An 11,268-nucleotide genomic window follows, 5' to 3' on the forward strand; every position below is an offset into this window, starting at 1 on the left:
TATGTGGTTAATTGTAAACATCAAGTAAAAATAACAATAAGAATAATCTCTTAAGAAGTTAAAAAATAGCTAGAAATGAAACACACAACCATCCATAGCATATAAGTTTGGGGGAGAATGATCAGAGATAAAATATTCTACTGTCTTTTTTTATTGTTTGGGAGAATGGTAAGGATATTTAGTGTCCAAGTTAAAATTTGTAGCATAACCACCAGAAGGGTGTATATAACATTTTAACTAAAAAGAAAACAAGTAGGAAAAAATAATACATACCAAACAAGTAGATAAGAACAGAAAAAATATTGAATGTTCAAGACACATAAAAAGTACAAAATAAGATGGAGAAATAAGTTCAAATATACCCGGAATTAAAATAAGCAAAAACAGGAGCACCTGGTGGCTCAGTCGGTTAAGTGTCCAAGTCTTGATTTTGGCACAGGGCTCTGTGCTTGGTATGGAGCCTGCTTGAGATTCTCTCTCTCTCTCCCTCTGCTTCTTCCCCGACCCTTTCTCTCTCTCTCTCTCAAATAAATTAATAAATCTTAAAAAAATAAAAATAGACTACCTTCCCAACTTATAAGGCCAAAGATTTACAGATATGTGTATGTATCATACATTCTGTTCTAAAGAATTCAGTTATATGCTGCCTATTTAAGTCACATTTAAAACATAAGGATTCAGAAAAATTAGAATGAGTGTGAAAAAAATTATACCATACAGACACGAACCAAAAAAGGTCGGTGTTGCTATATTAATATCAGACAAAATAGTCCTTAAGACAGAAGGCATTCAAGAGAATAATTTCATTAAAGATAAAAGGTTCAGTTCTACAGGAAGATGTAAGAAGTTCTCTAAACTTGTAAGTACTTAGATCAAGCTGACAAAATCCATGAGGAGGTAGGAGATGAGAACAACACAATTAATAGGCATGCTCTAATTGAATAGGTATTTAGAACCTTGCACCTCACAACTACAGAATACACATTCTTTTCAAGCAATATGGAGTATTTTTGAAAATTGACCACATGCTGAGTTACAAAGCAAATATCAATTTATCAAAAGATTGAAATTATAGAGACCATAGTTGTTTTTTTTAACCATAATGCAATTAAATTAGAAATCAATAACAGAAAGATAACTAGAAAAAATTTGTATGTTGAAAATTAAGGTATTTTTGAACTTGGGGGTCAAAGAAGAAATTACAGATATTAGAAAATACTTAGAATGTATGATGACAAAAATACTATAAATTAAGGTGTATTAGGAAAGATGAAAGCCTAACAATAAGCTAAGAAATTAGAAAAACAATAATGAAGTAAAAAATAAATAAAAGTGGCAATGATAAAGATAATAGCAGAAATCAATGAAATAGAGAAAAAAAATATAAGAAAAGATTAACATGGCCCAAAATTCTTCCTTTGAAAAGCCTTTTACAGATCTGTGTTAAAAGAGAGATCATAACTACGGTTGATACAGACAATTAAACGGTTTATTTTATTTTTTTTAAATACTTTTATTTATGATAGTCGAGAGAGAAAGAGAGAGAGAGAGAGAGAGAGAGAGAGAGAGAGAGGCAGAGACACAGGCAGAGGGAGAAGCAGGCTCCATGCACCGGGAGCCCGATGTGGGATTCGATCCCGGGTCTCCAGGATCGCGCCCTGGGCCAAAGGCAGGCGCCAAACCACTGCGCCACCCAGGGATCCCCAATTAAACGGTTTAAAAGAAGGATTATAAACAACTTCAAGATTACGAATTTGACAATTCAGAGAAATGGATAAGTTCCTAGAAAAATATAACACACCAAAACTTTTTTCAAGAGGAAAATAATAGCCCCCCAAATTTTTTTTTAAGAAAATAAATTGGTTCCATAAAATCGACATCCAAAGCAAAAACCAAGACCGGGTCATATTTTTTTGGTTGTGGTTTTTCCTTAAAAAAATTTTTTTTATTGTAATAATTTCCAATCATACAGAAAATGGAAAGTAAAACTTCAATGGCTATCAGCATTCACTTTTCCTTTTCATTCAACAGCCCCCTCCAGCTTTAAGGAAAGTTTTAATTTATTTTTTTATCTTTTATTTTATTGAAGTATAGCTGACACACAATGTTACATTAGTTTCAGATTAATATAGTGATTCAATGAGTATATAGGTTGTGCTATGCTTGCCAAGTGTAGACACCATCTGTCACCATGCAACACTATTATTATAACCATTGTCTGTGTTTTCTGAGCTTTACCTTTTACCACTATGACTTACTTAATCCCTAACTGGAAGCCAGTATTTCCCACTCCCCTTATTCCATTTTGCTCATCCCCCATCCACCAGCAGCCCCCTGCCTGGCAACCTCAGTTTTTTTGTATTTATGGATCTGTTTCTACTTTTTGTTTGTTTATTCATTTGTTTTTTTAGATTCCACATATAAGTGAAATCATATGGTATATACATCTTTCTCAGTCTGACTTATTTTACTTAGCATAATACCCTCTAGGTCCATCCATGTTGTCTCAAATGGCACCATCTCATCTTTTTTATAGCTGTGTAATATTCCACTGTATTCTGTATTCCATTGTATATATATATATCACGGGGATATATATATAATCACATCACATCTTCTTTATTTATCAGTGGACACTTGGGTTTCTTCCATATTTGGGACATTATAAATAATGCTTCATTAAATATAGGGCTGCATATATCTTTTTGAATTAGTGCTTCCATTTTGTTTGAGTAAATATTCAGCAGTGGAATTACTGGATCATATAGTATTTCCATTTTTAATTTATTTTTTTGTTTTGAAATAAATTTAGATGTACTGAAAATTTCCAAAATAGTGCCAAGAGTTCTTTTTTAAAAAGATTTTATTTGTTTATTCATGAGAGACAGAGAGAGAAGCAGAGACGTAAGCAGAGGGAGAAGCAGGCTCCCCTCAGGGAACCTAAAGTGAGACTCTATCCCAAGACCCTGGGATTATGACCTGAGCCAAAGGCAAATGTTCAACCACTGAGGCACCCCAGTACCAAGAGTTCTTATGTACTTTTTACCCAGCGTACCCTATTGTTAATATTTTACATAATAAAACAATTAATCAAAACTAAGATGGAAACCTTGATAGAATAGTACTAATTTTCAGACTATATTTGAATCTCTAAAGTTTTTCCATTAATGTTCTTTTTCTTATCCAAGATCCAACTGAGAGTCTCCAGCAACCTGCAATAGTTCCTCAAGACCAGCTAGTCTTACTGGTGAGTTCTAAAAAATATTCAGGTGACAATTCCAATCTTTTGCAAACTATTCCAAAGACAAAAAAGTGGAAACATCCTAGCTCATGTTATAAAGTTAGCATAACTTTGATACTTGAGGCCAATCTCACTTATAAACTTGGCACAAAAATTTTATTTATTTATTTATTTATTTTTTGGGCACAAAAATTTTAGACAAAATATTAGCAAATCAAACTCTCAAGTATATGGAAAAATTAATAAATCATGACCAGGGGGATTTACTCCAGGAATGCAAAGTTGGATTAACGTTAGGCAACCAATTAAATGAAATAAATTAATATATTAAAAGTAGAAAAATCATATGGCCATCTCAGCAGGTACAAAAAAATTAAAATTCAGTGTATATTCATGATAACAGTTCTTTTTTTAATTGAGGTATAATAGGCATACAATATATTAATTTCAGATATTTACAATACAATGATTCAGTATTTGTATATATTGCAAAATGATCACTACAGTAAATCTGGTTAGCATCCACTACCATACATAGTTACAGAATTTATTTTTCTCCTGATGAGAACTTTGGCTTAACTATCTTAGCAACTTTCAAATATGCTGTAGAGTATTATTCACTACAGTTACCATGTTGCATATTACACCATGACTTCTTTATTTTATAACTAGGAGTTTGTACTTTTTGATTCTTTTCACCCGATTTGCTCACTCCCCACCCCCTGCTTCTGGCCACCACCAATCTATTATGTAGATCTATGAGCTTGGATTTTGTTTTTATTTTCAGATTTCATGTATAAATAAGACCATAAGGAATTTATCTTTCTCTATCTGACTTGTTTCACTTAGCATAGTGCCTTCAAGGTCCATCCACATTGTTGCCAATGGCAAGATTTCATCATTTTTTATGGCTAAGTAATATCTCATTGCACATATATCTATTATCTATTTAACATTACTGGAGAACCTAGCTAGCTCATAAAGGAAGGAATAAAAGAAGTGAAAATATCATTGCTCACGTTCTCTACCAGAAACTTAAAAATAAATATAAATAAAAGCAATGAAAGTATATGCATAGCTTAAAAGGAACAAAACTCTCGTTACTCACAAATAATATATGACCATCCACATACAAAATCCACAGTATACAATGAATATTAATGAGAAACTTTAGCCAAAGTATCGATTATAAAATCAATAGACAATATTAGTTACATGTTTACCCACTAGCAACAACATAATTTGAAAACATAAAATTGAAAATACACCACTTAAACAATATCAACAATATCAAACACCTGGATATAAACCTAGCTTTATGGAAAAAAGTATAAAGTTTTAATTAAAGAAACATTAAAGGGAACTTAAATGAAGAAATAAACCATTTCACAGATGGCAGAGCCACCAGAATGGTGCAAACATGCTGGTTTTGGGAGATTCACACTTGTATTGGACTTAAGGACAAGGTTGGGACTTTGGGGTACCAGTGCTCCACTGCTGATTTGGGCTTGAGCTACATGCCTCAGCCCTGTGCTGGTTCTCACCTATGAGTGTTCCCACCCAGTATACAGAACCCAAGGGCAGCAGGGTGGTGGTGGGTGTCCTATACCCTAAGGCACACCCTCCTCCCTTCATCATAGTCACCCTTCTTCTACCCCAGACTCTAGGCCGCATGTGGTCATTAAAGCCTAGTGAGTGTAAGAGGAGACAAGATCAGAAGATGTTCTATCTATGCTCTCACTAGAACATTTCTATTAATGAACAAATTATAGAAACAAATCACTGTTCACATTTTTCTGCATGCTCTGGACTCACATTTGTGGTCATCATCGACAAAGCACAGAAACAACTTTTTTCGAGAGTGGCTAAGCAGTCTGTATTCACAAGTGATATGATAGATGATACAGCCTCCTGGGTAATTATATAACCAGTATTAAACAGTAAATGGTACTAGGGAACCACAGAGGTAAGAAATCCATATCGTTTAAATACTAGAAGGTTCCAAAGAGCCATGGCATTGTGAGTAGTAGCTACCTTTGTGAGCAGCGTCGCTACCTTTTTCCTGCTGTGGGACATAAGAAATTAACCAGGAACAACTCATTTGAGGAGAAAAAACAGAAGGAAATGGTGTCCAGACCCTATGAGAACTTCATCTACACAGATTAGACAACACACACGTACTTTATATCTTTTCTGTCAGTTATTTTAAATCTTCATGTATAAACCATTATTCCTCAGACTGGCACCTAAATTTTGTAATGCAATTTTAAAATCAAAATTTTTTTAATACAGAGAGGGGACCTGGTAAAAAAAATATATTTGATTGTGGCCCCACATACCCTAGGGGTAGCTCTGGGTACTTGATGTCTGTCTATTATAACATCGCCTCTTAGTTTTGTGGTTGACTGTTAAATAGTCTGCTTATGGACATAACGAATGGCTGTGATTTTTTTTTTCTATGCTGTTTTACTTCTCAGTAGATGTAAACACCACTCCCCTCCACCCCCTCTCGTCAACACACTCTAGAAAGGCTTAAATGGAATCTTGCCATCCTGTACTCCTTGTTACTAGTTCAGGATTTGTTTTCAAGCTCTGTCAAGGGTTATTTCCACTACAAAGTCATGGTCTGTAGCAGCCAGACCCTAAGAACCATTTTATTTGGGGGGTTCTGAGTAATCCTCCCCTCTCTCATTATCTTCAGCAGCTATTCTAAACTTCAAGCTCTTTTCCTCATCTTTGGCAACAAGTTATCCCCCCCCCCCATTTACAATAAGTGCATTTTTCTCCTACCTCACACATACACTCCAACTTCCTTTTTTTGTTGTTTTTTTAAAGATTTTATTTATTTATTCATGAGAGACACAGATAGAGAGGGAGAGGCAGAGACACAGGCAGAGGGAGAAGCAGGCTCCATGCAGGGAGCCTGTTGTGGGACTCGATCTTGGGACTCCAGGATCATACCCTGAGCCGAAGGCAGGCGCCAAACCACTAAGCCACCCAGGATTTACACTCTGGGTGTACATACACTCCATACACTCCAATTTCCTGATAAACCCCCAACTTTTATCACCATCAAATTATCTTTTCCTACCCTTTCCTTCCATTTCACTGTAAGTAGTGTTCTTCATCCGTCTGTGATTAAATACTCCAGTGTGCTCTCATTAAACCCCCTCCTGCCTAATCAGAAACTTCATGTTCTCAATCACTCTCCCTCCCTCTCACACTTTTCCACCTTCCCCCTCTCTGAATACTCTTTCCTTCCAATAAAACAAATTAAAAAATTTTAACTAAACAAATGAACAAACAAACAACTCTTCCCTCAACCCAGTATCCTTCCCCAAACCAGGCTACCGTATCCTATTGTGAATGGCATGTCCCTGGTACCATTCACAGAATCAACATGGTGAATCAGGTCTCCTAGGATTGATCATTACACAGCCTGAGCAAGTGTGTGTAATGGCCCTCTTCAAATTGTCTCCTTCCCTTTTGGTCACTCTTCTTGGCAAAAAAAAGAAAAGCTATACTTGCTGTTTCTTCTTCCTTATCTTCTACTCACCCTTTAACTGTCTGCTGACCATCTCTCTGTAACATTTTGTGCTGAGGCCAGTGATTTATTGCCAAATCAAATGGACTTTTTTCCCCCTATATCTTACCCAATGGTTATTTGAAGTTATAGGCCACTCCTTTCTTCAAACTCCATCTTTAACTTTCATCCTCTTCTAATTTTCCATCCTCTTACCTTGCTGGCCAATTCTCAAATTCCTTCAAGAACTTTAGTCCCCTGGGCCCTGCTTAGATGGCAGTGATCCCTGGGGTTATATCCTAGAATCTCTATCCCTTCACCTTTTCCAGTTTGTTTGGGTAACATAGTTGAATGCTAGGCTTTACCTATAGTGGGGTCACATTTTGAAACAAGGAGTTTGGGGGAGGAGATGGAGAGGAGGATTCTAAAGTCAGGTGAAGGTATAATATAATTTACCGTTTGAAATCCTTTGAGTAGCCCATGAGCACAGTATAACACCATCTCCTGTAAGTCCAGGCCCTGTTCTGGGCATGGAGACTACTCTAAAAAAATTTAAAATAAGTGGGGAAAAAAAAGGTCTACCCAGTAATTATTTCATTGGAGAATATACCACGATTGTAGTTTTATTATTATTATTATTGGAATTTATAAATTAAGAGCTCACACTCTGTAGTTACATGTTAACTTTCAGATTTTTGCATGGTAGAGATACAAACATGTGCATGCTGGTTTCTTTATCTAGAACTCCTCCTCATTCCATCCTCACTGTCCTTTCTCCTTTCCCCTGCCTTCTATCTTACTTATCCTTTAAGACACAGCCCAGGTATCACCTCCTCTAGAAGCTTCCCCTGAGATCCTTCCCAGGTTTGGTTTTCCTCTCCTGTGCTGTCCTTACTGCTATCACAATGCCCACTATACACTCTACAATGCTTCATTTACTTACCTGTTTCCAAACCTAAAGCTGGATTATAAGCTCTTGAGCTAGGGAGTGAATTGAACATCTCTTAAGTATTTATGCTTTGACAGTGCTATTAAGAAATGATCTAGGGGCGCCTGGGTGGCTCATGGGTTGAGTGTCTACCTTGGGTTCAGGTCGTGATCCTGGGGTCCTGGGATTGAGTCCTGCATTGGGCTCCCTGCAGGGAGTCTGCTTCTCCCTCTGCCTGTGTCTCTGCCTCTCTGTGTGTGTGTCTCTCACGAATAAATAAATAAAATCTTTGAGAAAAAAAAAGAAAACGATCTATTTGCCTCATCTGCCTCACAAAGAATACATTCTTATCGTATAATTATGTTGAGTTTATTGCCAACAATGTGCTAAACATAACCCAAGTTAGATGCAGTCTCTTTTCAATGACACTGGCTCCTAGACTTAACCACTATTATATAGATTATGTTTCTTGATTCCTTTTTAATGTTATAGTCAGTGAAAGAAAGTACTAAATTTTTTATCATGCTTTTGTCAAATAAAACTTGTTCCATGCTTTGCACTCTTATGCTTCCAATCATATGCTCATTAAAATATTCAGAATTTTATTCATACTTTGAGTTTAGCCTACAGTCAAAATAAACAATATTTACACACATGAAAATATTCCCATTTTTTTCCCTCTAAGATATCTAGAGGAAATTCTCTCTTGCTGGTTTTAAGGCCAAGCCTTCCACTGATATATTAAAGTGTTCATGGCCCTCTGAAAATAGTGTGTGCCATGGCCTTACCCAGGGGATTGTGTGGGCCTTGACTAGACTTTCCTCTCAACCACCTCAAACGATGGCTTATCTGCCTAAGAGATATTTCATTGTGTGATTCCCTATTGACGAATGTCTTTCTTGTGCTTTTCTGAATGCTGTTCTGTCTGGAGCAAGTTTGTTCCCTTTGGCAGAAAACACTATTTGTGAGAAAAAAAAATTCTGATGAAAAGAATCTTAGACTTTGGTGCTGAGTATCAGCAACATAAGGAAAAGGACAACTGCTTGAGGATTAGAGCTTTATACGTGTCATTGACTTCAGGCTCCAACCAAAGCAAAGACAGCATCAGGGTAAATCCTCTTATGCTTTAACTCACTCCGAATCACCCCCCAGATGTCAAGGTTCGTGGTAAAATGTGTTCAATCTGTGCCCTGAAGTACTTTGAGCCTCTAAATCTTTGAAAGAGTATTTTACTCTTTCATTGCAGGTTAGAAAAGCATTATCAGGAAAGCTGAAATAGAGTTACTTGAGGGTCTCTTGTTAGGTTTCTTATTTCTTTAGATAAGCACCTCCATCTATTAATGGATACCTCTCAGAAGATTTTAAAAACAAAGGCTCAGGTGATACGAATGTCTCTGCCTATTTGCAGTGGGATTGGCTGGATCTATGGTTCTCAAACTAAATTCTGAGTGTCCTAATGGGTTCCTCAGAAATCCTTCAGGATCAAGGAAGCAAAGTAGATGGAGTTTCCCACCCTAGTTTCAATATGAGCAACTATTGTCCATTTTATATAAATTGGGCCTAACATATTTCATTTGGAAAGAGTTCCACTGCTTAAATATGGGTTTATAAAAAGAAAACACAACTAGAATAGTTTTTCTGGATTAATTAGCTTACAGTGCATGCAAATAAGATACGGATATTGCTGCTAGTGCAAAGCGGTGACACATTTATTTTTTTTTATTCATTATACTACAAATATCTGTGGAATTTCTCCTATATGCAAAGCAGTATGCTAGGTGCTGGAATAGAACCAATAAAATAGGCATGTACCTGCCTCATGGACTGTGTCATCTAGTGGAAAGATGGGCAATAAATAATTAGTGTGTGTTGTGATAACTAGGTGTGGGGGAGGGAGTCAAGAAAAGCTTCTCAATGTTAGCAAAGCAAAAATAAGGAAGTAGGAGTGTTCAGGAAACGGGACTTGAATATGTAAAAACCTGTGAGTGAGAGAGGCCATGGCTCTCTTGAAGAATTGAAGAAAAAAGTATTACCTCTGGAGTGTAGAGTGCATGTTAGAGGAACCTTGTAAGCTATTTTAAGGAGCACAGACTTTAACTTAAGAGCCACGGGAAACAGCAGGGTAAAACAATCAGATTTCCATTTTTAAAAGCCACCCTGGCTGGAGGGTGGAGAATGGAATGAAGAGGAGCAAAGCGGGGAACCAGAGCAGAAGGCTATTCCAGAGTTCTGAGACATGGGGGTTCCCTGGGTTAAGGGAGCAGAAGTGCTGGTAGAGAGATATGGCCAGAGATTATGCACAATTAGTTTCCACTGGGCCTGATGATTGATGGGCCTGGGTGTTGGGCATGGAAGAGGGAGTGTAAGGATGTTATTCAATTTTCTGGCTCAGGCAACCGAGTGGATAGTGGAACCATTCACAGAGACAGGAGACTCCAGAGATTCTCCATATATGTGCCATCACACAGTATTTGTCTTTCTCTAACTTATTTCAGTTAGTGTAATGACCTTAAGGTTCATCCATGTTGCAAGATTTTCTTCTTCTTCTTTCATAGCTCAATAGTATTCCATTGTGTATATTTACTTCAATTTTTTTTAACCATTCATCTGTTAATGGGCACTTAGGTTCTTTCCATATCTTGACTATTGTCAATAATGCTGCAGTGAGGGCAGCCTGGGTGGCTCAGTGGTTTAGTGCCGCCTTCGGTCCAGGGTGTGATCCTGGAGACCCGGGATCGAGTCCCATGTTGGGCTCCCTGCATGGAGCCTGCTTCTCCCTCTGCCTGTATCTCTGCCTCTCTCTGTCTCTGTCTCTCTCTCTGTCTCTCATGAATAAATAAATAAAATCTTTAAAAAGAAATAATGCTGCAGTGAACCTGGCAGTGAGAGTGGGAGGCAGCATAGGTATTTCTTTGAGTTACTGATTACATTTTTCTTCAGATACATACTCAGAATTGCTGGGTCATTTGATGGTCCCATTTTTAATTTTTAAGAAAATAATTTATTGTTGAAGTATTGTTGGCATACCACATTATATTAATTTCAGGCAACATAGTGATTCAACAATAAGCTGTGCTCACCGTGATAAGTGTAGTTACCATCTACCACCATACAATATTATTACAATATTATTGACTGTATTTCCTATGCTGTGCTTTTCATCTCCATAGTATTTATTTTATAACTGGAAATTTGTACCTCTTAATCCCCTTCAATTATTTCACTCATTCTCCCCTACCCCAAATTTTAATTTCTTGAGGAACTTGTTTATTGTTTTCCACAGTGGCTGTGCCAACCTATATTCCCCCCAACAGTGCACAAAGGTTCTCTTTTCTCCACATCCTTACCAACACCTGTTACTTCTTGTCTTTTTGATGATAGCCATTCTTACAAGTGTGAGGTAATATTGCAGTTCTGAGTTGCATTTCCCTAGTAATTAGTGATGACCAGCACTCTTGTGACAAGAGAAAAATTATTTGTGGTAGAGAAAAATTACTTGCAATTTATGATGCCCAACTGATTCCAAAGAAAGCTCTTTGTTTGCTAAACAACGTGATGGATGTGAAGATGCAAGAT

The sequence above is a fragment of the Nyctereutes procyonoides genome, unplaced genomic scaffold, assembly GCF_905146905.1.
Source record: "Nyctereutes procyonoides isolate TBG_1078 unplaced genomic scaffold, NYPRO_anot_genome, whole genome shotgun sequence".
In the NCBI taxonomy this organism is placed as follows: Eukaryota; Metazoa; Chordata; class Mammalia; order Carnivora; family Canidae; genus Nyctereutes; species Nyctereutes procyonoides.